A 26832-nucleotide genomic window follows, 5' to 3' on the forward strand; every position below is an offset into this window, starting at 1 on the left:
TCGGGAGATTCATAATTTCCAGTTGTCTATTTTTTTATTTTGTTTATTGATTTTAGAGAGAGAGGAAGGGAGAGGGAGAGAGAGAAACATTGATGAGAGAGAACATCTATTGACCGCCTGCATGCCACCCACTGGGGATCGGGCCCACAACCTGGGCATGTGTCCTGACTGGGAATCGAACCAGCAACTTCTTGGTGCATGGGTCAATGCTCAACCATTTAGCCACACCGGCTGGACTCCAGTTGTATATTTTTAGAAGCACAATAGTTATTAATTAATTATGTTTGTCATTATTGCTTCAGAGCTAGTTTTACCTATGAGATTGAGATTCAACACACATATGAAACACTCCTGTATCGTTTACTACTGTAACCCATGTGACCAGCCTAGCATCAGGCACAAATAACTTTCCCAATGCTTATTTAAGTAAACGAATAAATGAACCTGTATCCTATAACTTGTATTGTTACGTGTTTCGGACTCCGAACCGATCTTGGTGGGCTGCCCCAAGAGGCCTGTCACTGCCTCAGCTGGATGTGAATTGCAGAACCCTTGGCTTATCACGTCTCTGTCCAAACCTCCCCACAAAGAGAGGACACACTCTAGCCTGGCTCCTAGCAGCCCGAGGCTGTGTCTCTAGGACACCAGCCTGCCTGAGGAAGCTCAATGCTTCTAGGAGAATTTACTGTGTTCTAGCCGACACAGGGTAATAGGCCCTGGACTGCCCTTTCTTAGAATATTTACTAAAAAGAGCTATGGTTATGAACCCTTCCTGTTTTTGTTGTTGTTGTTTTGAGATATACACGTATCTCCTACAACTCCGGAGTGTCTTTTCCTGTCTCTCTGGGAGGATAGGACCCTAACTTCAATAACTGCCCGACAGCAGTCACATTCATACCGACCGACCCTGTTTCAGTTTCTCACTCCCGTGTCCGTTGAGCCCTGATGGTCTGCATCGCCTTCCTTTACGGTCATCTCGCTCTGAAAGGCCCGGTCACCGCTAACAGAGCTGGGCTTTCCTCTGCGGTCGGCTACCAACTGACGCCTGCAGTCACCACTGGGACCCACGTCGAGGCTAAAGTCATGCCTCCGTCTATGTTGAGGAAATTCTGATGGGCGTCGATCTATATAATTCACACCATTATTTCAGGTTTCACGGAGATTGAGGAGCTAACAAGGAATCTTAAAGTTTATGATTTCACTTATATGTGGAATCTAATGAACACAATAAGGATGGAATCAGACTAACAGATTCAGGAAACTGACTGATAGCTGTCGGGTAGAGGGTAGGGGGCTGCTGGGTGAAAAAGGTGAAGGGATTAAGCAAAGAAAAAAAAACTTCGTAGACACAGACAATACTATGGTGATTACCGGAGGGAAAGGGGGGTGGAAGGTAGAAGGGGGTAAAGGGGGGAAATGGTGAAGGAAAGAGGCTTGGCTTGGGGCAGCGAACACACAATACAATACACAGATGGTGTACTATAGAATTGTACACTTGAAACCTACATAATTTTATTAGCCAATGTCACCCCCATAAATTCAATAAAAAAAGTTTTTTTTTAAAAAAAGCTTATAAACCTCTGCAATTTCATCTTCCTGAAGCAGATTGTGGGGATACGCTCAGGATGCTGCTTAGCTATAGCATTTTCTACCCAAACTATCGGCAGATCTTTTCATTTTTTAACTCTTCTTAATGCTAAGCTGACTAAGTAGAAGCAGTGTGGCTGGCCCCGAAGAAAAGAGGTTTATGACACGAGGGCCCCATTTGGGTTTAGAGTTAAATAAGCTTCGTTAAATCTAACAGTATTATTCTCTTTATTCAGCATGGATCATTTCAATGCGTGCAGACTTAGGTAAAGTTTTTGTGTCTTTATTGGTTTGACAGAGGTTTGTCAACTTACACAAAACCAATTCTTTCCTAACCTCCACCTGGAAATTACTTATATTTCTGCCTTAATTCTTTCAGCTTGCGTGAGGAGGGTCAGACACAGAACAGGCCTGGTACGAGGCAACTGTAGGGCAAGTCCACTTTAAGTTGATAAATCATTCAGGCAGAACTCATTTATCAAAAATACATTTACTAAATAATGTATCGAACCCAGATTTGTTTGTACCAAAAGAACAGCCCGTAGTAAAATGAAATAAAAGCCCCCATTTCTGCAAATAGTAAGCTGGATATAATGTAATTGTAGCTCATCATCCCATTGCAAATGCTGAGTTCCATAGTCAAATAATTCCTGGTGTATTTCAAAATAGATATAACGATCAGAATTTAGTATACATGTTGTTGTAACTCTCGATTTAAAAGTGGTTGGTAGTGCCCACTGCCTCCTCCTTAGATTTTCTTTTGCTGATGAATAGAAAATAGCAATTTCATATGCTGGATGTAGAACTTTTGGTTTTGACCTGAGTTCTTAAAACTTTAGTAGCTAAGACAGCACTCCGGTTCCCCTTTCTACAACGTGCTCTAGTGTTCAAAGGAAAACCAGGTCCTACAATTCAGAGTCTCTGTTAACACTTAAAACCCAAGACATGTCCTGACTTGAAATAATGGATAGTAATGGGGATAATTCTGCACTGTGGGCTGGTTCTTTGTTCTATCCCCAGAAGATGGGGTCCCACCAAGTAAAAGTAGGCTTTTTTTTTTTTTTGCTAGATAGGGATTGGCAAGCTTGGCTGATATTGTTCCACCAGCTTAAAACATATAATTAAGAGAAATATGTTTTAGCTAATCGTAGCCCCAAAAATGCTCCCTGCAGACGTCCCACCACTGGGAACATACATGGACAAAGGCCTTCATCGCTGTTCTCTGTAACCCATCCTTCTGTTTGTGCTGAGGACACACTTTTAGGGGAATCTTCTGGCCGACAGAAGCCAGCAGGTATACGAAGGTAGACACACTCCTGTGAGACATGGCACTCGTATGACTGCTGACCTTTGGCTTAAGGATTCACACATGACCTTGATGGACATTTCTGGGATTCTCTAGGCCACATCTACCAAGCTTCTCTCTCCTTCCCTCGGGGGTGGAATACAATCCCAGGCTTTCCTCCCCGTCTCACCCCTCTGAAACCCTTTCGTACTTACTCTGGTCTTGGGGTCTGCTCTCTGGAGGAGAAGCACGCAGACCCTACTCTCATGTCCTCTCTGAGCTGCAATTGCTGAGACTTTCTACCTGCAGGTCACTCCCTGCCTACTTCCTGAGACATTCTTGCCCAAGACAGGACGGTCCCCAGGACAGTCCCAACACACCAAAGGATGTGTCATCAGTTTTGCTTATTGTGTGGTAGGCTACATACTGCCAATCAAACTCCAGCTTCCTCCTGCCTTACCACTTTGGTCTAGATGACTGGTCTTCTCTCTCTTGGTTCTCTATCCTGGACTTCCAATTGAAAACAAAGTCTGGCTCTGAACCCTGGTGGACTTGGCTGATCTTTGACATGCCACCCAGTCTTTGCCATCACCTCCAACTGCAGAGTTGAATTCTGTTTCTATTTTTTTTAAATTAATTAATTTATTATTATTATTTTTATCCTCACCTGAGGACATTTCTGCATTTATTTTTATTTTCAGATAGAGCAGGAGGAAGAGAGGGGGGAAGAGAGAGAGAGAAACATCAATGTGAGAGAGACACATCGAGTAGCCACCACCCACACAACCCCAACCAGGCCGGGGACAAACTACAACCAATGTACGTGGCCTTAACGGGAACCGAACCCAGGACTCTCTGGTTCGCAGGCTGACTCTCTAACCGCTGAGCCAAACCGGCCAGGGTGAATTCTGTTTCTTAATTCCCAGTCACAAACTGATGCTTTGTTGCAAAGAGACTCATTATTCAGATTCATATTGCTTCTTCCCCTTTACTAATGAGCGTCTCCTGTGATTTTAGGATTAAATGCCTCTGAATATTGAGACTAAAGCTTCTCTGAGGTGGCTGTTTTGACACAGCGGGTCATAATGCTAGCTATAACCAGAGCTCAGTCTTAGGGCCTGGTCAGTTTCTCTAGGCCAGTCAAGGTTTTCTCTTTCTTGCACTGGGCTCATTCAATTGAGCCTCCAGCATGCCTTAGTACTGAGCCCATGTGTGGCAGAATTGTGCCTTCTTTTATTGTTTTCAACAGCGGTCTGGGGGAGAAGGCAGAGGGAGAGACTGGGGAAGCTTCATCTACAACACCCAGCTTTTCGGAATAAAACTACTAATAAAATTTTACCTATAGTGTTTACTTTTTCTTTATCTGTATCTCAGAATCTCCTGAGCAATGAGATCAATTTGTCATAGTTTAATTTGACTTTTTTGTACAAGCTGTCAGTATTCAAATAAAACCAGAGCTTGTTTGCGTTTTTCCTTTGGCTGATTTTCCTCTTATTTGCAAGTAGTGTATAAATAATTTGATAGCAAATTAGTTATAACAAGCTCAGTTACATTTCATTATATTACCACAGTTTTAAAAACGATTCCTTGTTGTTTAAGTAAGCTCAGGTAAAGGCGAGCCCCAGGATTCATTTGCCACAATAGTTCTCTCTCTTCCTTCTCCTTTTTGCATAAATATTCTTTGTTCTTATGAAAGACTGCAGACAGGTACTCTCCTGGCTAGTCTTTTGAAGGCCTCATCTCAGATCTGGAATCCCTGGCGACAGTTAAAAGAGATCACATGGGTTCTACAGGAAGCCTGAGGCCATGGAGAGTTTGATGTGCTAATCTCAGAGCCAAGGTCACTTTTAAGTAGAATTATACTGTACATTTCCAGAGCCGCCACTGGGATCTCCTTCTAAACAACTATTATAAAATTAAGAATCACGCAGCTCCTGGAAATTAGAGAGGGAGGGTACATGCTTTCAAAATTGCAGTAATAATTGACCTAAGGGATGTGCTAACAAACCTTCCTGTGGATACAGTTATTATATTTATTATAGATGTTGATGAGCACATTATTTTCATGGAAAATTTTTCTTGCAGTTCCTACTATGAAATGTGCAGCCATTTTTCTTCATTAATTGTTGGCTTTATTAGGTTGTAAGCTCTACCCATTTTGTAACTAATCCTATTTTACTCTTTGCCTCAGTCGTTAAGCAGCAAAAAGACCAGTGTGCAGCCTGCCTGGAACACACGATTTCAAATACCAGCCAATCTCTCCTGGGGCATTGGCTTATTTTTGTTTTAAATGTTTTATTTCTTTTATCAATTAAGTCCCCCATTTCTTACTTATCAGAAATAGATTCTCTAAGATCTCCTTATTTAGTTGGATGTAATCAATAATCTATTTGATGGTATTATTTTACTTACTCTAATAAGTCTGACAATTTGTTCTCTGAAGTCTCTTTGGGAATAGTTTTACTTTTTATTCATTCCGGCCTCCTTTTTTGTGATACTCATTGCGTGGTGAATCCTGGTCATTTGATCTGTCCAGAGCAGGGTTTTTTTTTTTTTTTTTTTTTTTTAGAATAGTTTCTGCTGTTCCTTCTCTGATTTCTTGTCATATATCTTTCAGTCATTCCATATTTTCTAGTCTAGAAATAGTAGTCGTTTGTCAACCCTGTTACTGTTTTCTTTTTCTGAAATTGTGATTTTGAGAGGGATGAGTGAGACCCATCTATTCTGTCTCTCACCTTGGTAGAGTTTCCTTTACTTACTGAGTTTCTGACTTGAGTAAGAGGAGGGAGGGAGAGGATCACTTAGAAGTCTCTGACCCCACCTGAGGGCTCCGAAAAAAAGTAAAAGATACAGAAGCCGAACAACCTCATCAAAACCACTGGGCTGATCTTTGATGTGAAAAACTGTAGGAAAACTGGGGAGCAGCAACAGCTACCGTTGGCACTCAGCATGAGGTCCCTTCCTAGAAACAGGTTTGGTTAAGGGCATGTGACTCTTAGGGTTCCGATGGCACCTTGAATCTTGTTCCTAAAGGACAATAGCAGGCAATAGCTACTGCGTCCTGCCTGACCCTCTGGAACCCGGGGAAATCCCATCACCATCACTGTTTCTCCTCCTCCCAGATGGCATAGTCATCGCTCTCATCAGATGTGCCTCAGACTGCTGGTCAGAAGAGTGGACTCTCCCGGGGGGCGCAAGGCTTTATAGACTGAATATTGTATGGGACACAGTGACGGTTTCTATCTTTTCCACACTGGAGAAAGAATGAAGCCTTTCTGTCCTCCTAGAAATTGACTCAGGGTTGGCCACTTAAAGGATTTCCAAGTGGGGATAGTGAAGACAATTTGAAGAGGCCAAGGATTTTCAGGGTGTTCGGGCTGTCAAAAATGAAGATTTTATTAGGGACAACATAATAATTATTCCATAAACAGGATAATTCATAAGGAAATCTATGTTAAACCCATAGTTGAGTACATGGTGAATTCTCAACCATTCTTTCCATATTTATTTTAATAGTGATGTGTTTTTTGTTTTAGCTGATTTGAATATTCATGTCACTCCCTGTTTTCCCCCATAATAACTGGCATTTTCTGGGGCAACTATTTGAACTCAAACACATATGTATAGTGAGGTGGCTGTAATTTTTAAATTTAAATATATTTTTACTGATTTTTTAGAGGGAAAGGAAGGGGAAAGAGAGATAGAAATATTGATGAGAGAGAATCATCAATTGGCTGCCTCCTGCACACCCCCTGCTGGGGAGAGAGTCCCGAAACCCAGGCATGTGCTCTGCCTGGGAGTTGAACTAGCAACCTCTTGGTACATGGAACAACACTCAATCCACTGAGCCACACCAGCCAGGCAGGTGATCGTAATTTTGTTTGACACAAAGTAATAATATCATACTTCTCTTAAAGAATATTTAGGTGGAGATTAAATTATTCCTTTCAAATGACTCTCTGGCTTTTCATCAGGAGTAGTTTAGATAATAGCTTAGTCAGGAGTAGTTTCAAATCATATTCATAAACATTGAAATGAGTAATTTAATCTTGATTTAGTTCTTTGCAACTTTTAGAACTTCAGTTCATGTAAAAAGTTAATTAATTAAAAAGTTTAAGAAAATCTCTCAGAAGTGAAATTATGAGACTACCCTTTATGTCGTCTGAGGTATCTGAACTTTGTCAATTTTCTGGCACAACATAGACGGACAAGTGTATTGTTATTTTCTTTTTTTCATTGTTTGACTGAGTAAACATTGGTTAATATAATCCCATATACATTTCAGATGTACAAGAGTATAATTCAGTATCAGTATACATTATAGCATGTTCTCCACCAAAAGCCTGGTTTCCATCTGTCATCATATATTTAACCCCTTTACCCATTTATTCTCCCCTCCCCTTCGGGTAACTGCCTGTCTGTTGTCTTTGTCTATGAGTTTGTTTTCTATTCCACATATGAGTGAAGTCATTAACTTTATGTCTTTTTTTTCTCTGACTTATTTCACTTAGCATAATACCTTCTAGGTCTATCCATGTTGTCACAGATGACAATATTTTATGTTTTTTATTTTTATGGCTGAGTAGTATTCCACTGTGTGTGTATAGACATATCTTTGTTCATCTGTTGATGGACACTTAGGCTGTTTCCATACCTTGGCTATTGTAAATAATGCAGCAGTGAACATAGAGGTGCATATATCTTTTAAAATTAGTGATTTTCTATTCTTTAGGTAAACACCCAGAAGTGGAATTGCTGGATCATATGATAGTTCTCTTAATTTTGGAGGGAAATTATTTTCCATAGTGGCTATACCAATTTAATATTCCCACCAATAGTGCATGAAGTTTCCCTTCTCTCCACATCGTCTCTAACAATTATCTTTTGTCTTTTTGATAACGCCCATTCTCACAAGTGTTAGGTGATAATTGTGGTTTTAATTTGTATTTCCCTAATTTTCAGTTACGCTGAACATCTTTTCATGTGTCTGTTGTTCATTTGGATGTCTTCCTTAGAAAAAAGGGCTGTGCAGATTCTCCGCCCATTTTTTAATCAATTTGTTTGCTTTGTTGTTATTGAGTTCTGTATATATTATGGACATTAAATCTTATTGGAAATACCACTGCAAATATCTTCTTTCATTAGATTGGTTGCCATTTTGTTTTATTGATGGTTACCTTTGCTGTGAAGAAGCTGTCTAGTTTATTTAATTTTGTTTATCATCTTTTGTTCACATACTTCCATTTCTGTTCACTTGTATTGACAAAGATCAAGGCAATAATTAAAGAAAAGTTTTGAAAATATGATATTGAGCAGGCATTTATGTAAATGTGCCTAGACATGATCTGCTTTCTTAATAGCTTTGTTACTGCCTGTTCTACCATAATTAAAGCATATTTGAAGGAATAAAAAAAGAACCCAATTGTCTTTTGAGAGCATTGTATAAACTAACTTTTTAACATTGCCTTTATTTTCATTATTTCTAATTTGACTTCAGTTATCATTAAAAGGTGTATGGCTATGAAGTAAATTTCTGATGTTTTCCAGGTGTAGGAAAAAAGTTTCCTGCTGTGAGCTCACCAAGGGCATGGCTATTGTTTTCTCTCTACATTTCTTTTCCCTACTTTCCAGGCTGAAAATCCCATAAACATCCTCTGCTCTTGCACTTCAGTCTCTCCTGAGACTTCCTCCCTTCCTCTGAGGATGCACTGTTTAGAAACATAATTCTAACATGATTCAAAAAATAAAATACTACAAGGAGACAATTATTCATATTCAATTCCATTTTGAAAGACTATTTAATTAAATCTAGTTATATTTATTTTTGGACAGATAATGCATTAGAGTGTTTAAGATTTAATAGGTACAAACATGATAAGGCCAAGATTCTACCTCTTCCTACTCGCCTCCAGTTCCAGTTTTCTTCTCTAGAGGAAACTATTGTTACTAGTTTCTTTTGTGCCCTCCCACTACCCCACTTTTAGAGACATGCATCGTGATTGTTTTTTTTTGTTTGTTTGTTTTTCATTTAACATTATATTTTAGGGATAGTTTTATATCAATATATAGAACAGTTCTTAATTAAAATAAAAAGGTATCGAATTCTATTCTTTGGATATATAATACTTTATCTAGCCCTATTCTATTAATGGGCAGTCATCTCTTTTCTAAGTTTTGTTATTATGAATGATGGAGTATAATCATGACGACAGTTGGCTAAGGGTTTTGGAGGCAGTGGGGAAACTATGTTTGTGTAGATGAGATTTACACAAAAAAATAAAGTTTGAGTAATAAGATTCTGTTTGGTGAAAATCAGATCAGTGACAAACTGACTATTAGAAATCAAGTATCTGCATTCATGCTGCTCAGGAATCTGCCGTTGTTTCTGAACTGAAGGTAAGGTTACCTTCTTTTATCTTAGTGAGATTTCGGACCTTGGCATGTGTGGGAGAAGGAGAATACGGATATATGTGTTGGGGGAAAGGTTCGCCAGTGAAAATGAATCCTGTCTTTAACATCTGGTAGAAACAGGACTCAGCTACTCCACTCTTAGGGTATTGAAAGTACCAGATACAACTAGTGCCTTTATAAAGTTAAACTGCAAAATATAACAATTCCATACATCAGATAGCTAGGCAAGATTATGCCAAAGACCGTGATAATTTCTTCCTCCTTATTAGGAAATGTTGTGAGAGTGAAGTGACCCCCACCATCACTGTTAGCCCCAGAATATGCTTTGAGAGTTGGATAAGAAGACAAGTGCACGAGATTTCCCAAAGAGAACCTGGAATATGTGCCTGGATTCCCGAGATCCTCGCCTACCTCCTTTTTATTTCTGGAAAACTCACAGCCATACACTCAACACGAATGCCAACACAGGGCTGAAATCCCAAGCAAGGGGCTCGTGCTGCTGCATATTCATGGATGCAAATCAGGCCCCAGAGCTACAGCACTTGGCTCTGAGCTATCAAATCTGGGTATTAACAGAGATTCCTGCAAGTTTTTATGAATATTAACCAGGAGGGGGATGTCAAACAGGTGGTGAGTACCGGAAACTTTTCTTTCAGCCTATTTGAGAAATGTAAGCCTCTGGTAAGAAAATGCCCATGCTCCTATTTTAGGTCCTTTGTGATCTGGGGCCGGGTGGGGCTCCCACAGTGAAAGGAAACTGAAGAGCCCTGGGCCGTGGCCTCACCAGCAGCCCGGGGCCCATGGCAATTACTACTGTCTCCCCAGCTGTTCCGGAGCACAGTGCCTGCTTCCCTGCATTAGTTATCTATTACTGCACAACAAACAGCCACAAAACTTAGGGGCTTAATACAACACTTATCATCTTACAGCTTCTGTGGGTCAGGATGTAAGTGTGGCTTAGCTGAGTCCTTTAGCTTAATTCTTTCACAAAGTGACAGTAATTCAAGGCTTGACTGGGAAGAATCCACTTCCTAGACTCAAATGGTTGTAGGGTAGAGTCAGTGGCTTTGTGGATCCCCCCAAAGAGCGCTTCACAGATGACAACATGCTTCATCAGAGTGAGCAAGAGGGCAAGGCAGAGTGTGCGGGCATGATGGCAAGCAGTCCGTCGGGCGGTATACAGTTACACGTGTTGCCGACAATTGTCCAAATTTATCAAATTGAGAACCACTTTGAATTTGTTTAATGGCTTACATGGGAACTCAATGAGCTATCTTTGCAAATCAAAACTACTCTGACATAAAAAGTTTATTGAAACAATTATTATTTAAAAGGGAGGTTGGGTGAGGACTTCAACACTGATAGTAAGTAATCTGAAAATGAGGCAATGGCACTTTTTAATCTCACTGAATCCTCATGGAAAACTTGGTAGAAAAATGAAACCAAATCCCATGGATGATATTTACAGCCAAATCAGGTGAGAAGATGACCATAACAACCCCCCAAAGACAAGTGCGAGTCACAGACAGCAATGGGGTATTGGTGTCGGTGAGGAAGAAGAAAGGAGCATAGGACTCATTAAGTAACATGAGAACAGGAGCACCTCGAAACTCCAGGCATCACTAGAAAGCAAAGCAGGCCTATTTAAAAAAGCAACTGAGACTGGGTAGGGTGTCCCCTTCTCTGATCCTGGCAAGGGGCCTGCCATAAGAAGACCTACGGGGCATTAGCCTTCTTCAAACTGACACAACGGTAGTTGTAGGACAGGGCGTTACATGAAGGAGAAACCGTTGGAGTCTAAACTGGGCAGATTAGGCCCTGGCTGGTTTGGCTCAGCGGTTAGAGCGTCGGCCTGCAGTCCAGAGAGACCTGGGTTCGGTTCCTGCTAAGGGCATGTACCTCGTTTGCAGTTTGTCCCTGGCCCCGGTTGGCAGTGCAAGTGGCAGCCACTTGATGTGTCCCTTTCACGTCGATGTTTCTCTCTCTCTCTCTTTTCCTCTCTCTCTCTCCCACTCTATCTGAACAAAAAATGGAAAAAAAAAACAACAAAACAAAACCCTATAAATTCAGTCTTCTAAAGACAATTCAAATTATATAGTCCATGAAAAATTCAGAAAAGAGAACTCAGGAAAGAATTTGTGAAAATTAAAAACATTCTCTGAGATGAAGAGGAATGTAGACGTAATAAGAGAAATAATGAACACAGCTGATACTTCCCTTAGAGAATTTTGAAAAAGGAGAAAATGAAAACCCAAAATGCAGTGAGGAAGACCATAAGGATTTGAGACCCACCATAAGGAAAACTGAAGATTCTAAGAAAAAAGCAAACCAAGGAAGACAAAATTCAAGGCAAATTTCCTGATTTTGGGGGAAAAGATGATTGGAAGCTACTCATTGAAGGCATGCTACATACCTCAACTATCAATCCCAAATGGTTATCACTAAGACATATTTCAGTATAATTACTATACTTTATTTAGTTTATTATTATTACTCATAACTTTTTTATCCTCACCCGAGGATATTTTTGTATGTATCTTCAGATAGAGTTGGGGGGGGGGGGGAGAGAAACATGGACATGAGAGGGATACATTGACTGGTTGCCTCCCATACAACCCTGGCCAGGGCCAGGGACAAACTGCAACTGAGGTGCGTGCCCTTGACTAGAATTGAACCAGCGACTCTTTGGTCTGTTGGTCGACGCTCTAACGGCTGAGCCAAACCAGCCAGGGCTAATTGCTATACTTAAGAAAAAAAAAAATTCAAACAACTTCGGAAGGATAGATCAAGTGACTTACAAAGAAAAAATAAAATTATCAGCAAAAAATGCGATTATCGCTTTTGACAGTGTTATTTTATGCCAAAAAAACCCCAGTAAGATTGCCAAGAATAGAAACTGTGAGCCAAAGATTTTATATCTAGCAAAACAGATTCTCATTGATAAAAGTCATGAACAATTTTGAAAAAGGAGAACATGAAAAATAAATCAAAATGAAGTGAGGAAAAAGATAAGGATTTGAGACCCACCATAAGGATAATTGAAGATCCTAAGAAGAAAGCAAACCAAGGAAGAGAAAATATTTTTTCCAAGAGCATGAAATCAGAGTACAGGCATGTTCTCCATGAGTTCCTTCTGATGAATCTGCCAAGTAATCATCTTAGCCCACTAAAATGACCAGGGAGACATCAGCACTGGTGCGTAATAAGCATGCAATATATTTACCTATAGAAATAAATAATGGGGGGCTAAGAGCGTATGAGTATAGCCCACGTGGCAACATGTTCTGACAGTATCAATATCATACAAGTATAAGAAGTATGAGGATATAGGGAGAAACAAATGCAAACCATGTTGTTGTTTTAAGGAATTATATTTGTGTTTGTATTACCATTATGTTCAATAGTTATTAGAAAGAAATGATTTAGGAGAGACAGATCCAATTCAAGAACAGGGAAACTAAAAGCTCTGTAGTTTTAAAATTAAGTGAAAAGTATCAATATAAACTTACATCACTAATCTTTATATCTGTGTATGTGTGTATGTCTATATGTATCTTCTAGTTTTATCCACTAAAAATATTTAAAAACAATAACCAACTCATCACCAATATGCATTCTCATCAACCATATTTTAGCCTTGAAATAACATTCCTTACTGAAAGAAATTAGAGATTGTTGGAAAAATGGCTGACTACACCTCTAGGAATGGGATGTTTGATTTGAGTTACTGTGGGATCTTTTTCTTTTTTGATAGTAGAAAGGATTCCCATTTAATTTTTGGATCACTATGAAGGGGGTTACTTGAAGATGCTCCTTCAAGGGGTCGGGGGTGAGTGTGGGGGAACAATGAGGACTATCTACTTCAATCTGTTTTCAGAATCTGTCTGTACTTTTTATTAGACTTAGGTTTTATTTGTTTGTATCTTTGAGTTTTGAGGTATCAGGGCTTAACCTGGCTTTTTTTTATGGGCTAATTAGGGTGAAGTCTGATTTGTACTAAAGTCAGTCTTCCAGTATTCTCTAATATATTTCCATTTATGTTATCACATGCTGCATGACCGGGCAGGTAAGATTGATGAAATAATTATAACAGTTACTGTACTATGCAAAGAGCTCTGGGATCTGAGGGAGAATAGAAGATCTCATAAGGGAAACTAAAAATTAAAAAGAAACTGAGACAATGTAAACACCAGTGAATGTAAGGTAAAAGAGAACTGAAGATTATTTGGATTGCCCCCTGCTCTATCAGTTATTAATATTTTAGAAGATATGAAAACAGCTAATTCTTCCTCTGTCATTCGAGTCTGAATATTGACTTAATGGACAACTTTTCATTGTCTTCAGTAAAGCCTAGGATGCATGGTCATCCAACAGGCTTTTCTGAATGGTGCTCCCTTCTCTTGTACCACAAAGTCAAGCTCCCTCTGTCTCCCCACCCTTCGATGTCCATGTCTTGAGCTCCGTGAAAACATTATGTTCTGCTTGGTTTATCTTTCCTTGTTTCCTTGGTTCAGAGTCCAGAAAATGTCTCCAAGTGGAAAACAAGAATGATCATGTGGCTAACTGTATTTATTTTTCTTTTCTCAGCACTATATTGATCTGTTTCCTATTTATTTGTATATATGTCTACAGTTTTCTACTTGTTCATATCATAGGGTTAGTCTATTATTCAAAGTAAAAGCTGAAATAAAAACTTTAAAAAAAATAAATTATGATTTTATCAAATAACTTGTAACTTACACCGTAACACAGGAGAAAGTATCCTATGCTTGTTAACAGTTCACAGTCTAGTGCCGGAGTGTCTGGGTTCAAACCTCACTTCTTAGCTCATTGCTAAGGGCAGGTCACTTAAACTCTTCTCAAAGTGCCCCCAAATTCCCTTCTGTTTATTTTATTAAAAATTTTGTATTTCTTTATTAATTTGAGAGAGAGAGGAAGAGAGAGAGATAGATACATTGACGAAAGAACATTGATTGGCTGCCTCCTGCATGCCCACTACTGGGGATCGGGCCCACAACCTGGGCGTGTGCCCTGACCGGAATCGAACCGCCAACCTCTTGGTGCCTGGGTCAACGTTCAACCACTGAGCCACACTGGCTGGGCTGTTTGTTTTATTTTTTAAAGGCTGATGATAAGAGTACACCTAACTGGGCTACTATGAGGAGTGTATAAGTTAGTATGTGTAAAATACAAAAATAGCCACAGACACACAGTGTTACTTAACTATCCAATATTTTTCATCTGATTTTTACTCATTTTACTCTTTCTGGGCCTAACCTAGTGTCCATATTAATTCTCATCATTTATCATCTCTTTGTAATTTTTCTGTTGTGCTTTCTAATGTAACATTTGGAGTATGATTCTGATTGTTATGGAAAAGGGGTATAGTCTCATCTGAGGGATGAGACTTTGTTTTCCCGGGAAGAACGGGCCCCATCCCTGCTCAGCACAATCTTTGAGGGAATTAATCTGTTTATTTCCCTTCAGATAAGATGTCAATAAAGCATCAGATTTATTGATATATCTTGTACCCAGAACATAATTGTCTTCTCTCTTCAATATCACACTATCCAGTCCATCAGCCGGGGTCACTGGAATGACAGATTACCCCGAATACTAAAATTAAGAAGTTTGTATGAAACTCAGAATTATTTTCCTCCAAGTACTGTGTATAAATCAGAAATACCCATCTGTTGCTCCACTCCACACCCCCAATACACTTAAAATATGATTAAATTTACCTTTCTGTGCCTTAACTTGAAGATGTTTGTATACACGGACTTTTTCCTATTTGTCCCATTGAAGTTCTTTTCTCTGGAACACAATCTGTTAGTTCATGAACTCTTTTTGACATGTGCCTAAAAAACAGGGCTGGACATTTTGTAATTGCATTCTATTTTCCACCACTCTAAAAATTCATACATTTATAATGTAATTAAGTAAGCTTAAAAATAACGCAAGTAGAATAAAGACTCTAAGCGTTTTAAAGCGATTTTTAAAATATGCTATTACTTTATACATTTAACTACTTTTGGTCTGCTAGTAAGGAGATTAAAGTTATGTTTAAAAATACATTTAAATTAAAATGTAGTTACAAGGTATAATGGGATGATTTATAAAGTCTAACCTGGCTCAAAAACCCAGTGAAAGTTAAGTGTCTCCTGCATATTTAGACATGGCTTCTGGCTTTCATATTGTGCTAGAGGAAAAAAAATAACAGTGTTTGCAGCTCAGTGAAAATACTGAAATTGATTTAAGCTTCTTTCATTGGAGCTAAAATTTATTACATCCTCCTGAGCAAGTAAAAGTTTCATTTTCTAATAAGATTTTTATTAGCATTAAAAAAACTGTTTGCCTCAGTATTTCCAAGTCATTTAAAGTGATTACATTTTTAATAGAAAAGTTTGAAGCAAATGTGTATTTTTTGGTGGACATAAAATTGCTGAAGGTTGTCCCAATTCGAAAAGCTTTGAGAAAATATTTAAGTCTTTATAAAGATGAGAGTATCAAGGTATTGTGGACTCTAGATTCTGGTGCAGCAAGTAAGGAGATTAGAAATTGCTTCTCTATCCTAAAAACAAGTATACAGTTAAACAAACAGAACTGTCAACAACTTCTCTTAGATTCAGTAGAGAAGTAAGGTCTGAGAGCAAACGGCGGCCCCCCACCCCAAATTGGAGACACAGAGGCAGACACAGAGAAATCACTACTTACTAGAGCAGAAAGCCACGTGAGAACCAGTGGCAAGGTGGGAAAACCTGCATTATAATCGACAAATTGATGGAGGCTCAGTGTAGACAACTCTGAGAGTTAAAAACTCCAGAAGACTCCAGTAATAGAGGGGTCATCACACTTCTGTGGGTTTTACCAGGTCCTCACAGCCAATGTCAGAGAAAAATCTCCTCTCGCTTCTAGTGTGGGATGGGGAAAAGGAGACTATTCTGTTCTTCTTAACAAGACTTACTCTCGGGAGAAACAATCTTCCTGGAGCCTAGCCTGCTGGGGGTTTATGAGAGACTAGCCTACCCGGGGAGGGGACTACCCAGCTCTAACTTTCCACATGAGAGATGAGAACTACCCAACTCCAACATCTCTAGCCTTCTACATGGAAGAAAAAACACACAACTTCAGCCTCCCCAGCCACTCTGTCCTAAGGGAGGGGGAGACGGTGAAATTCACAGTCTGGGACCACAGGCTCCCCAAAACACTGAGCTCTCATTGTAGGACTACAGAATGCTTCCTTTCCCCACTACATTATTTTTTTTGTTGTTGTTTTATCTGGAATTATGTATTTTTTATTTTTTTGTTTTATTAAAATTAATTAATTTATTTTTGTTTAGATGTTTCTCCTTTTCCCCCACTGATTCCCCCTACCCCTCCCACCCCACCCTGTCCCCAGCTTTGTTGTCCATGACTTTTATTCATGCATACATGCCCCACTTCATTATTAAAGACCTATTACGACAGTGTCTTTTATCGAACACATCGTGTCTGCTTCTCATCAAAATGTTGCAAGGCATAGAAACAGCGGAAAGCAAAATTTGAAGAGACTGAACAAGCATCAGAAGTAGAGTCAGATATGACAGCCATGTTAAAATGATCAGACCAGTAATGTATAAAAACTATGATTATTAATATGCTAAGGGATTTAATGGGAAAATTAGACAGCATTGTTTGAAATTAAGGTTTTTATCAGGTTAAAATGAAGTCATTGTGGCGGACCTGGATCCAATATGACTGGTGTCCACATGAAAAAGGAGCAAATTTGGAGACAGACTCCCATACTGAGTGAATGCTGCATAAACGTGAAGAGAGCCTCTACCAGTCAAGGAGAAAGGTCTGGAACAAGTCTTTCCTTCATAGCCCTGACACCTTAATCTCAGACTTCTAGTTTCCAGAACTGTGAGACAACAGGTTTCTGTTTAGTCACCCAGTTTGTGACACAAAGTTCGGCAGCCCTCGTGAAGTAAAACAGAGGGAAAGGAAGGAGCAATGCTTCTTCTTTGAGGATAGAAGGCTATATTTTATTTTGTTTTTTTTTTTTTTATTTTATTTTTTACTTTATTGATTTGAGAGAGAGGAAGTGAAAGGGAGAGAGAGATAGAAACTTTGATGAGAGAGAACATCGATTTGTGCCTCCTGCATGCCCCTCACTGGAGATCAGGCCCACAACCTGGGCATGTGCCCTGACCAGGAATAGAACCAGTGACCTCTTGGTGCACGAACTGATGCTCAACCACTGAGCCACACTGGCTGGACAAGAAGGCTATTTTCTAAGGAGGAGAATCTACAATACATTTGTCACTGGTTTATGTTATTGACAAGACATAAGAATATCTAAAGTATTAAAATGTCATTTCAAATGTATTAAAAAGAAAAGTAAAATGTACAGAGGTGATGGTTACAACAGCAAGCTCTGTTAAGTAGGCTCATGATTTGAAGAGTTTCTTGCTCAATGATATTGTTAATGACTTGACATGATATCAATTAATGTCTTACAACAATTATCAAGTGATTATAATTATAGTGATTATAATTAAATTCCCCAAATAAATCTTGTAAGCAAAAATAATATAAAAAACTAACTTGTATAATTTATCAGTAGAGAAGTTCCTTAAGAAATCATCAAAATTCACAGCAAAAAGTTTAGGCTTGTTAGAAGTTTCCACAACGCGCTTTTTCACAGTAAAAACAATGAGATCCTAACCACTAAGCAGGGAGCATGCCCTACCCCTACACCCAGTGCCTGTCCTTCAGAACCTACTAATTTTACAATATTCCTGCACTCTGATTTTTTCTTAGTTATACCATTTATTAAACATGTGCTATACTAAACAAGTCATATGCATGATCTCACTCAATACTCTCTTGAGAGAAAACTGAGGTTTACTCAGGTGAGGTGAGGCAGAGAAATAATTGACAACTTGTCCAAAGTAAATGTTCTGAGAAAAAGGCAGAGAGGGGCCTGCCATCGGGAAGAAACTTGCCTGAAGTGTAGCAAAGCCGAAGGAATTCTGAGGCTGCCTTGGTCAATAGCTGTCCTCTCCCCACCCCGTAACCTCAATCCTGATGAAGGGGAACAACCTCCTCCATCAAAGCCACATTTGTCAAAACGTCTTAGCTGTGTGATTGCATCATGGGCATTTCTTAGACTTTTAAAGATTTATTTTTAAGGTTCTTAAGGGTTGTTGTGTTTGTAACAATTTCTGTTCTTATCTCGGTCCTAAGAGAAGTCTGAAACAATAAAAGGCCAATGCAGTGAAAGAACCCGACAGTTTCTCCTTTCTCTGCGCCCTCAGACGCCTATCGATATTCAGATTCAAGAGGAAGGGACAGTGGGGACTGGACATAAATCACAGCACAAACACAAGCAGGGAAGGTTGAAGGAAATAGGAAGAGGTTGCAGGCACACATGGGCCAACAAGAAGTGGGTTTCATTGTACCCAGAATACAAGACAGTGCCAGTGAGGGAGGGGAGTGGCTGGGGTCAAAAAACAGTCCATATATTCAGGGTTTAGATTACTTAAGTTTTTTTTTTTTTCTTTTCTACACTTTATGAAAACATCTGACTATACTGGGCAGTTGGGAATACCCAACTGAAACTTAGAGAGGAAAGATAGGTTAGTCAATCAAGGTAATAGAAAATATGAAGCTGTACAGAGTTAGTTGTATTTTTATCAAAATAACTGAAATGTCCTTTGGATTTGGATTCATAATGACAACGTTAGTGATACAAAAAGAAATAGCGACATGAGTAAGGTCTTTTGAATTGCTTTTCCAAAGAGAAATGATGAGTGGGTACCCTCGACATATTTGATAGTTCAGTATCATTTCAAGAGAATACATAGCTGTAAAAAGTGAATCAAGCTGATTTGAATGCAGGCTGATCTGATTCCCAAGCCCAGTCACTTACATTCCAAGTATGTCAATTTGCAGTTTAGATCTCCTGTTACATCACAAAAACAAGATTCTGTCATTAAATCTTAATGACAATAAACCCAAAGTGAAATTGTTTATTTTAGTCTTGGATAAATAAAAAGGCAATTATAACAGCATAATGTTTAAAGTAAAAAGAGCCAGAAATACCTGATTAGAGCAATTTTGTATTATTCGTTAGCTTTGACATCTATATAATAAAAAATTAAGTGGTATTTGTACATGTTCTAAAATAATAAGATTTTTCTCTTCCCCTCAAAATAGACATTTGATGTTTTCAATAATAAGTTTCCTTACATGAGTGAAAAAAACAAACACATTGAATTGTAATAGGTGGTGACAGTGTAGGGCGACCAACTCCACTCCCATGTCCCACTCATCTGACAGGGTCACCGGGCAGTTGCACCAACCTTGCATGGCTCATACCAGGACACATTTTATGTGGAGAACAATCTCTTGAATTTTTAAATCCTTATAGTTAGGTATTTTATTACTTGCAACCAAAGACAATCTACATCTAAGGCATTTCCACGTCTAAGGCGTTTATAACTAAATTGCCCAAGTCATAGTGTTTTCCCTCCACCTAGACAAAAATTTATTTTCTTTTTAAATGATCTTGAAGAGAGCTATCAATCAATTAGAGTTTTTCATTTCTCCCAGACAATGATGAGAGAATTATTCTATCTTCCTGTTCTCCTGGTTTTCTTGGGGACTGGTCTGCTAGTCACTCATTCTCAAGGAGATACAAAATATTTAAACCAACCATGTCTCTTTAGAAATGGAAACTCCAGCCTTTCATGGTTGGTAAAGAAGGGTGACTCTTCATAAAGTAGAAGTGGTAAGTCAGGAATAAGGTCAATGTTTGGGGCATAAATTCAGTTATAGTATCTGACCAGTCACTATTACTTTATATTCTCCCTCATCACTTACTCTGAGGACGAATGTCTGATTTAAGAGTGAGATGAAAAGACGTATACAGGTCTACAAGGAAGGTGTGGATGGATTGTATTTACTCTCCGAATATAAAGTATAATTGTTGGTACATTGAATTCTGGTCATTTATTTTGTGTAGCTAAAATCCCTTAACATTATTTGTGCTTATTCTTGGAATAAACTTCAATTAGAGAGAGAGATACAAGCATATATATATATTTTTTCCTCATTTCTTAGTTGTAATTAATTATAAAATCCAAGCATACCAAGTTAAACTCTTAAGTGTATTTATAACAATAAGTACACAAAACATGGGAGAGATTTTTACTTACTATAACAAGATTTGAGATAAAGACTTCATAATTGGGTACTCAATAGGACACTGATTTTTTTTCTTTATTGATTTTAGAGAGAGAAGAAGGGAGAGGGAGAGAAAGATAGAAACATCGATGAGAGAGAACATCAATTGGCCGCTTCCTGCATGCCCCCACTGGGGATCAGGCTCACAACCTGGGCATGTGCCATGACCGGGAATGAACCTGCAACCTTTTGGTACATGGGTTGATGCTCAATCACTGAGCCAAACCGGCTGGGGACCCTGACTTCTTAATAGTGGGCAAACCTCAGTTTCCCAGAGCAAAGTTTGGGGGCTTTATCTGTTATAGGTCCCAGAGAATAACTATTCCTCTGTTTTGGGTCTTAGTCCACAGTGCCCCTGACAAATATTTACCTTATAAGTTAAAAAGCCCCCATAGGATATCTGATTCTTTCCATATAGTACTGGAAAGTACTCAGTAGATTTAATCAAATTATATAAATGGCCTAGACTAGTTTTTGTTGACATGTTTCAGTTCATCTGGTAAGAGCACTGGTGATTTGCGAATTATAAAATAAATATGAAAATATTTATTTTTAAAACATTTAAACATATTCCATAACCAAGATAATTCTGCTGTTTTAAAAGGGGAAATAAACCTTTCATCTGCCCTACAAACTCCCTAAGCAAACAAATTACATTCTTACACCAGGCTGCTGCTGCCCCTAGAAGTCAAGCTTTGTTGCCCCCCCACCCTTTCTTCTAAAAACATCAACAGTATCATACGAAGAAACTAGATAAATACTTTAGAATAAAGAGCTGGGCATTTGCTTCCACCAGTCACCAGCTAGGCAGCATTTGTTGCCTTGATCTCATCTTCTGTTATCTACTTCCTGTTGTTCCAAAACAAGTTTAATTTTATTTCGTGCAAACCATTGAGTGGTAGCCACTGAAACAAGATTGTTTCTGAATCTCGAGCAACAACCTTCTCTGTTCTTTATCGGTGATAATAAAATCACAGTGCCTTGTAAAATTCAATTTATGAATACTTTAGAGAGCTTTGCGCTCCTAAAAAAATCCATTAATTTTGAAACATGTTATATAAGGTTTTAGAAAATAAATATTCTAAAAAGGATCTTAAGTAGAAAGAAACATCACTCTGCCCTTCCATAAATCCTCCCTGGGGAGTAGAAGCTAATGGTTATTCCTGTTTTGGTTCTATGGAGAATAATGTCAATATTATTGATGAAAAGCTGTATTTTAGTGAAAGATTCAAAGGTAAGAATGCTCCCACTCCATCATTACCAGAATAAAACATCCTGACAAACAATATGTTTAAATAAAATTTCACAATATTGATGTTTTGACTATGCCTATTGAACTTCTAAACACTAATAAGTGTCATGTATACTTTGTAAAGATAGGTTAGCATACTGATATGACATTTATTAACTATTTTATGAAATATTTTAAGCAACTGTTAAGTACTAGACACTTTTCTAGATGCTGTTTAGTTCAATCGTCATGTTTACTTTCACAATTGTCTTTTCAAATCAAATATAATTTATTTTCTTTTCTTTTTTTTATTATCCTCACCTGAAAACATTTTTCCATTTTTTGTTCAGATAGAGTGGGAAGGAGAGAGAGAGAGAGAGAAACATCGACGTGAAAGGAACACATCGAGTGGCTGCCACCTGCATGACCCAACCAGGGCCGGGGACTAACTGCAACCGAGGTATGTGCCCTTAGCGGGAACTGAACCCGGGTCTCTCTGGACCGCAGGCTGATCCTCTAACCACTGAGCAAAACTGGCCAGGGCAAATATAATTTATTTTCTAAACAAAGGTGAAAATATACTTAGTTCCTCAGGATAAGATAAAATGTTTAAGTTTTGAAAATTCATTAGTTGAGCTCAATACTGTAAGTCCTGGGTTTACTATTCAAATGGGGACTTACAGACAATAGGAAATATGACTAATGGAGATGACAAAGTGTTCTTTAAAATTAGTAGCTAAATGGATAATCTTTAACTAAATTTTAATAGGATCAACATTGTGTGGCTGTTCTTACTAGCTCATTTTCAGTTTGTTTCTTAACAGATCTTTATCAAGAAAATGTGAAAATCAGATACGAGCCCAAGAAGGCTTCACATCCTGGCCAGCCAAACCTCTCCAACCTGCCAAGTCAGGGTCACGGGTGCTGTGACGCTGGTGCAGACCCTGAGAAAGCTGACAGCTGAAGGCTCTGTGACCCCACTTCTAGCAGGTAAGAGCCAAGTCCTTCTTCAAAAGGGGACCGAGAACTTCGTCAACCACCAAGAGAAACACAGTTCACATGGAGTGGAACTGAGTGTTTGAGAACAAATTCTACCCCCATGAACACCACACATTACAGCTGTTGATTGGACTTTCCAAGGTAGCCATGATTTTGTGTTCTTTCTCAACAAGGGGAATTCCACAGAAATACAACAGAATTTACTTTGTATCTTTAATGTTGTTTTTTTAATTTTTTTTTCTTTATTGATTTTTAGAGAGAGAAGAAGTGAGAGGGAGAAAGAGATAGAAAGATCGATGAGAGAGAACATCGACTGGCTGCCTCCTGCATGCCCCCCACTGGGGATCAGGCCCACAACCTGGGCATGTGTCCTGATTCGGAATAGAACCGGCAACATCTTGGTGCAGGGGTCGATGCTCAACCACTGAGCCACACCGGCCGGACTGTATCTTTAATGTTTAGTAAGCTTTTCATTTTAAGTACAATTAATTAAGACATGTTCTTTATCATACCATATGTTTCACTTTTTTGGTTGAGAAAATACAACCTCTTTACTCACACAATTTTGTTTATTCATATATTGGGAGGATTAAACAAATATAAGTGTCCTCTTGATCCTTAGTCTACACCATGAGCCAAGATTTACAGTCAACATTCTCTTGCTCCAAAAGGATCTTATGTTAGAAACTTCAAGAATTCCTAGTGGTGATGGTAATGATGATGACTTACATTCAATTGTAACTATTTTTTTCTCAGTTCCATGATGAGTAATTTGTATGCATATGTCAAAGCAGACTTTAGAAGTGGATGCTGTTATTACTTTACAAATCAGGGAATTTGTTTGGAGAAGTAAACAATGCTGTTCAAAGTAGCACAGCTAAAACAGCACTCATCCTGTTCTCTTAACACCCTGTCCACACTCCAACCAGGCTGCCCAGGGACGGCGACGCAGCCTGCAGGTATATTACATTAGCGGAATGAGTGCCAGAGGTCACGACTAATTGTTTCTGGGACTGTATCTCATATCATTGAGAGAATAATTACAGACACTGCTGAGTTCCGATGGGAAGCAGTACATGGTGTTAAGAGGGGGATTCTGACAGTAGATGGTTCAGGTTCAGGTCCAGGTTATGTCTGTACCATTTTACAGCTTTGTGTCTTCAGCCAGTTATTTAAACTTTGTCCCTTATATGTCTTATTAACAATTGGGACTAACAAAAGTTGGCTACTACCTATGACTAATGGTAATATCACATGTATATCACTTAACACCGTATATATATGACACATGCTAAACACCAAGTACAAATACATTTATTGTTGCTGTTAATGGTGCTGTTATTGTCCGGAAGCTTCAAACCAGGCTTCATATTTACCTTTTTATTAAAAGCCAATACCAATATTTAACCTGGAAATTTGAGGAACTCATCCTTAGTTATAAGGACTTAAGAAATTCTAATAATTTCTATAAAATAAGCTAGTTGGCCCACAGACACATTGTGTGATTACCATATGCAGGTGCTGTCTTGGGGATTGAGAAGCCAGTAAAGAAATATAAACTGAGCTCCTGCTCTGGACATTTCAGTCTCTGTGTTCTGCAGCATGCTTTGTGACAGGCAGAACACGAATATGACATACGGTACTTATATGTTCCACTTATATACCTTATAAGGACCACAGAGGGAGGTTATCTGCCTTTCTGGAAGGGGAAGAGCTCCAGAAATACTAAATAAAATGTCATTCTATAGAGACAATATGCTATAGACATGTAGAAAACTACAGCCATTAAGCTGGTTTTCTTTGTCTTCAGTTTAAAAAATAAATGCTTTCAAGTATGCAAAGATGCAAAAAAACAAAACAAAACAAAAAAAAACCTACCACAAAACAATTATGTGTATACTAACCTCTTCACTGAAAAATGGAGCCTTCCCAGAACAGTCCAGCTCTGGAGCTCCTGCTGGAGAGTCGATGACTGTTCCAGTGCACAGGCACCTCTGCCCCTCTGCGCTGCTCCGCTACAACAGACAGCGAGATCCTTCGCTTCCTTGAAGGGCATCGAATCACTTCCTAAATTCCTTTCACGCTTGCGAAATTCTTATGTGCACTAAAAGTGTGGCCTGTTCTTGGACCTATTAGATATCGCTCAAGTTCATCACCAGCTTCTTAATCTGTTTGATACCCTCATTACTTTATTACATTCTCATAAGGAATATTTTAGTCCTTTTTCACATATAAGGAAACCACATTTCAAAGAGGTTGCTCAAGGTCACATGGATAAGTGGGAGAACTGGGGTTTACACTTAGTCCTCCTGATTCCAAGTGCACAAATATTCCTCCACCCATCACCAGCCTTTCCACGGGTGCATTGAAAGCTTAGGTGCCACAGGTATAGTGGAGCAGTTCAAATATTGTTCTACCAAACACTGCCCGTGAGACCTTGGGGAAACAACACTGGTACCCTAGTATACAGAATAGAGGCAATAGTAATAGTCACATTATAGAATTGCTACAAAATTTAATACAATAATGCATACAAAAAAAATATGCAATAATGCATACAGTACCTTATACAAAGTAAATGCTGAACAAATAACTGTTATTCTTCTTTCTCTGGAAGATGATTCAAATCCTCAAAACAGACTATATTAAAAGTTGACATTGCAAGAGACACAGGCGACTTGGCCTTGGGAGGTGAACATCATGCATGCTGGGTATAGGTGATTGTTGGAGAGCAAGATTGCCTATAGGCACAGGGCTGACCTGCCTGTAACTGCTCTTGTTTCCTGCAATGAAATTAACCCAAGTCCTTATGGCTTGATGACTCTCCAGCGTCAACACTATGGCACAGCGTGTCTTCCTCCTTCTTTCAAGGGCCACACTGCACTAAAGTTTGAAATGACTTCTGGAGAAATTGGAACAGAGCCATTGTCATGACTTCGCAAATGGCATCTCCCCCAGACAGAGGAGTAATAATAGCTCAGGGTTTTCTTCACCTGTAATCAGGGAAGCAACCCCTATCTGAACTAGAAATAGCTAATTTTAGGGTTAATGACAGTAAACGGTAAATGTAACTTCTCATATATTTCCAAGGAGGAAGACCATCATTCCCCTACTCAGAACAAGCCCAGGCTGATTCAGTATATAGAACCGTCCAAAGCAAAACAATACTTCTACTGCAGAACCTATGGATTGAAGTTGAAAAACATTGTAAAAAGTAATTCAAGAAGATTGTTTGGAGGCAAAACTTGTCACTTCTAGGCAGGCAAGGGCAATTGAGATGCTCTCAGGGTTCCCAAAGAATAATGTGTTGTTGGTGAAAAAACTCCGGGAGGAAGGTTCCCCATACATATGTTACATTTCTATTTGGTCTTCCCCGGAGGGAGAAGGGGGGGGCGTATTTTCTGGACAATAACAAATTAGCCCCTGAAAAGCCCTTTTCCTACTTGTGAGTCCCGGTGCCCGGAAATAGTAAGTTTGAATCAATTCACTGGCAGTTTTACATGAGGTTTGAAAAATTAGATATTGCAAAAACCAACTTCTATAACCCCCACAGGCCTTTCTTTCACCGAAAACTAGATTGCCCCAAACAAGGGATTTGGAAAGAAAATGGTTTGAAATATTCTTTCATGTGGGAAGCTCAGAAAGATGTAAAAGGACCACTCCTGACCTTCTCTGAGAAACATTGGATTTAATCTCTTTCATATTCTGCCTTTGCAAGAGGCTTCTTTGAAACTGTCCCAGGATGGGTAGGGTATAACTCATGAATAAAATTTGCCTGGCTTACAGGCCACTGCTGAGCTCTGAGCTTTCAAGAGAAAACAAGTGAATGCCTTCACCCCCAGGGTGAGAGTCAGGCAACTTCTCCAACCTCGTGGTGTTGAGGCTACTATTCAGTATGGCCTCAAATCTCAAACCCTGTTATTTCACAAAACCCCTGCACACCCCCCAACCTCTTCTTGCTTCCTGATGTTCATTCTCCCAATCTTTCTTTTTCTCCCTCCCAATCTCTTTCTCCTATATCAGGCACATTGCTTCTTTTTCAGTTATCTTAATTTTCACCTCAGTTCCTATGCACAAGATATTTTGTCTT

This window comes from Molossus molossus, unplaced genomic scaffold, assembly GCF_014108415.1.
Source record: "Molossus molossus isolate mMolMol1 unplaced genomic scaffold, mMolMol1.p scaffold_m16_p_17, whole genome shotgun sequence".
NCBI classification, from domain to species: Eukaryota; Metazoa; Chordata; class Mammalia; order Chiroptera; family Molossidae; genus Molossus; species Molossus molossus.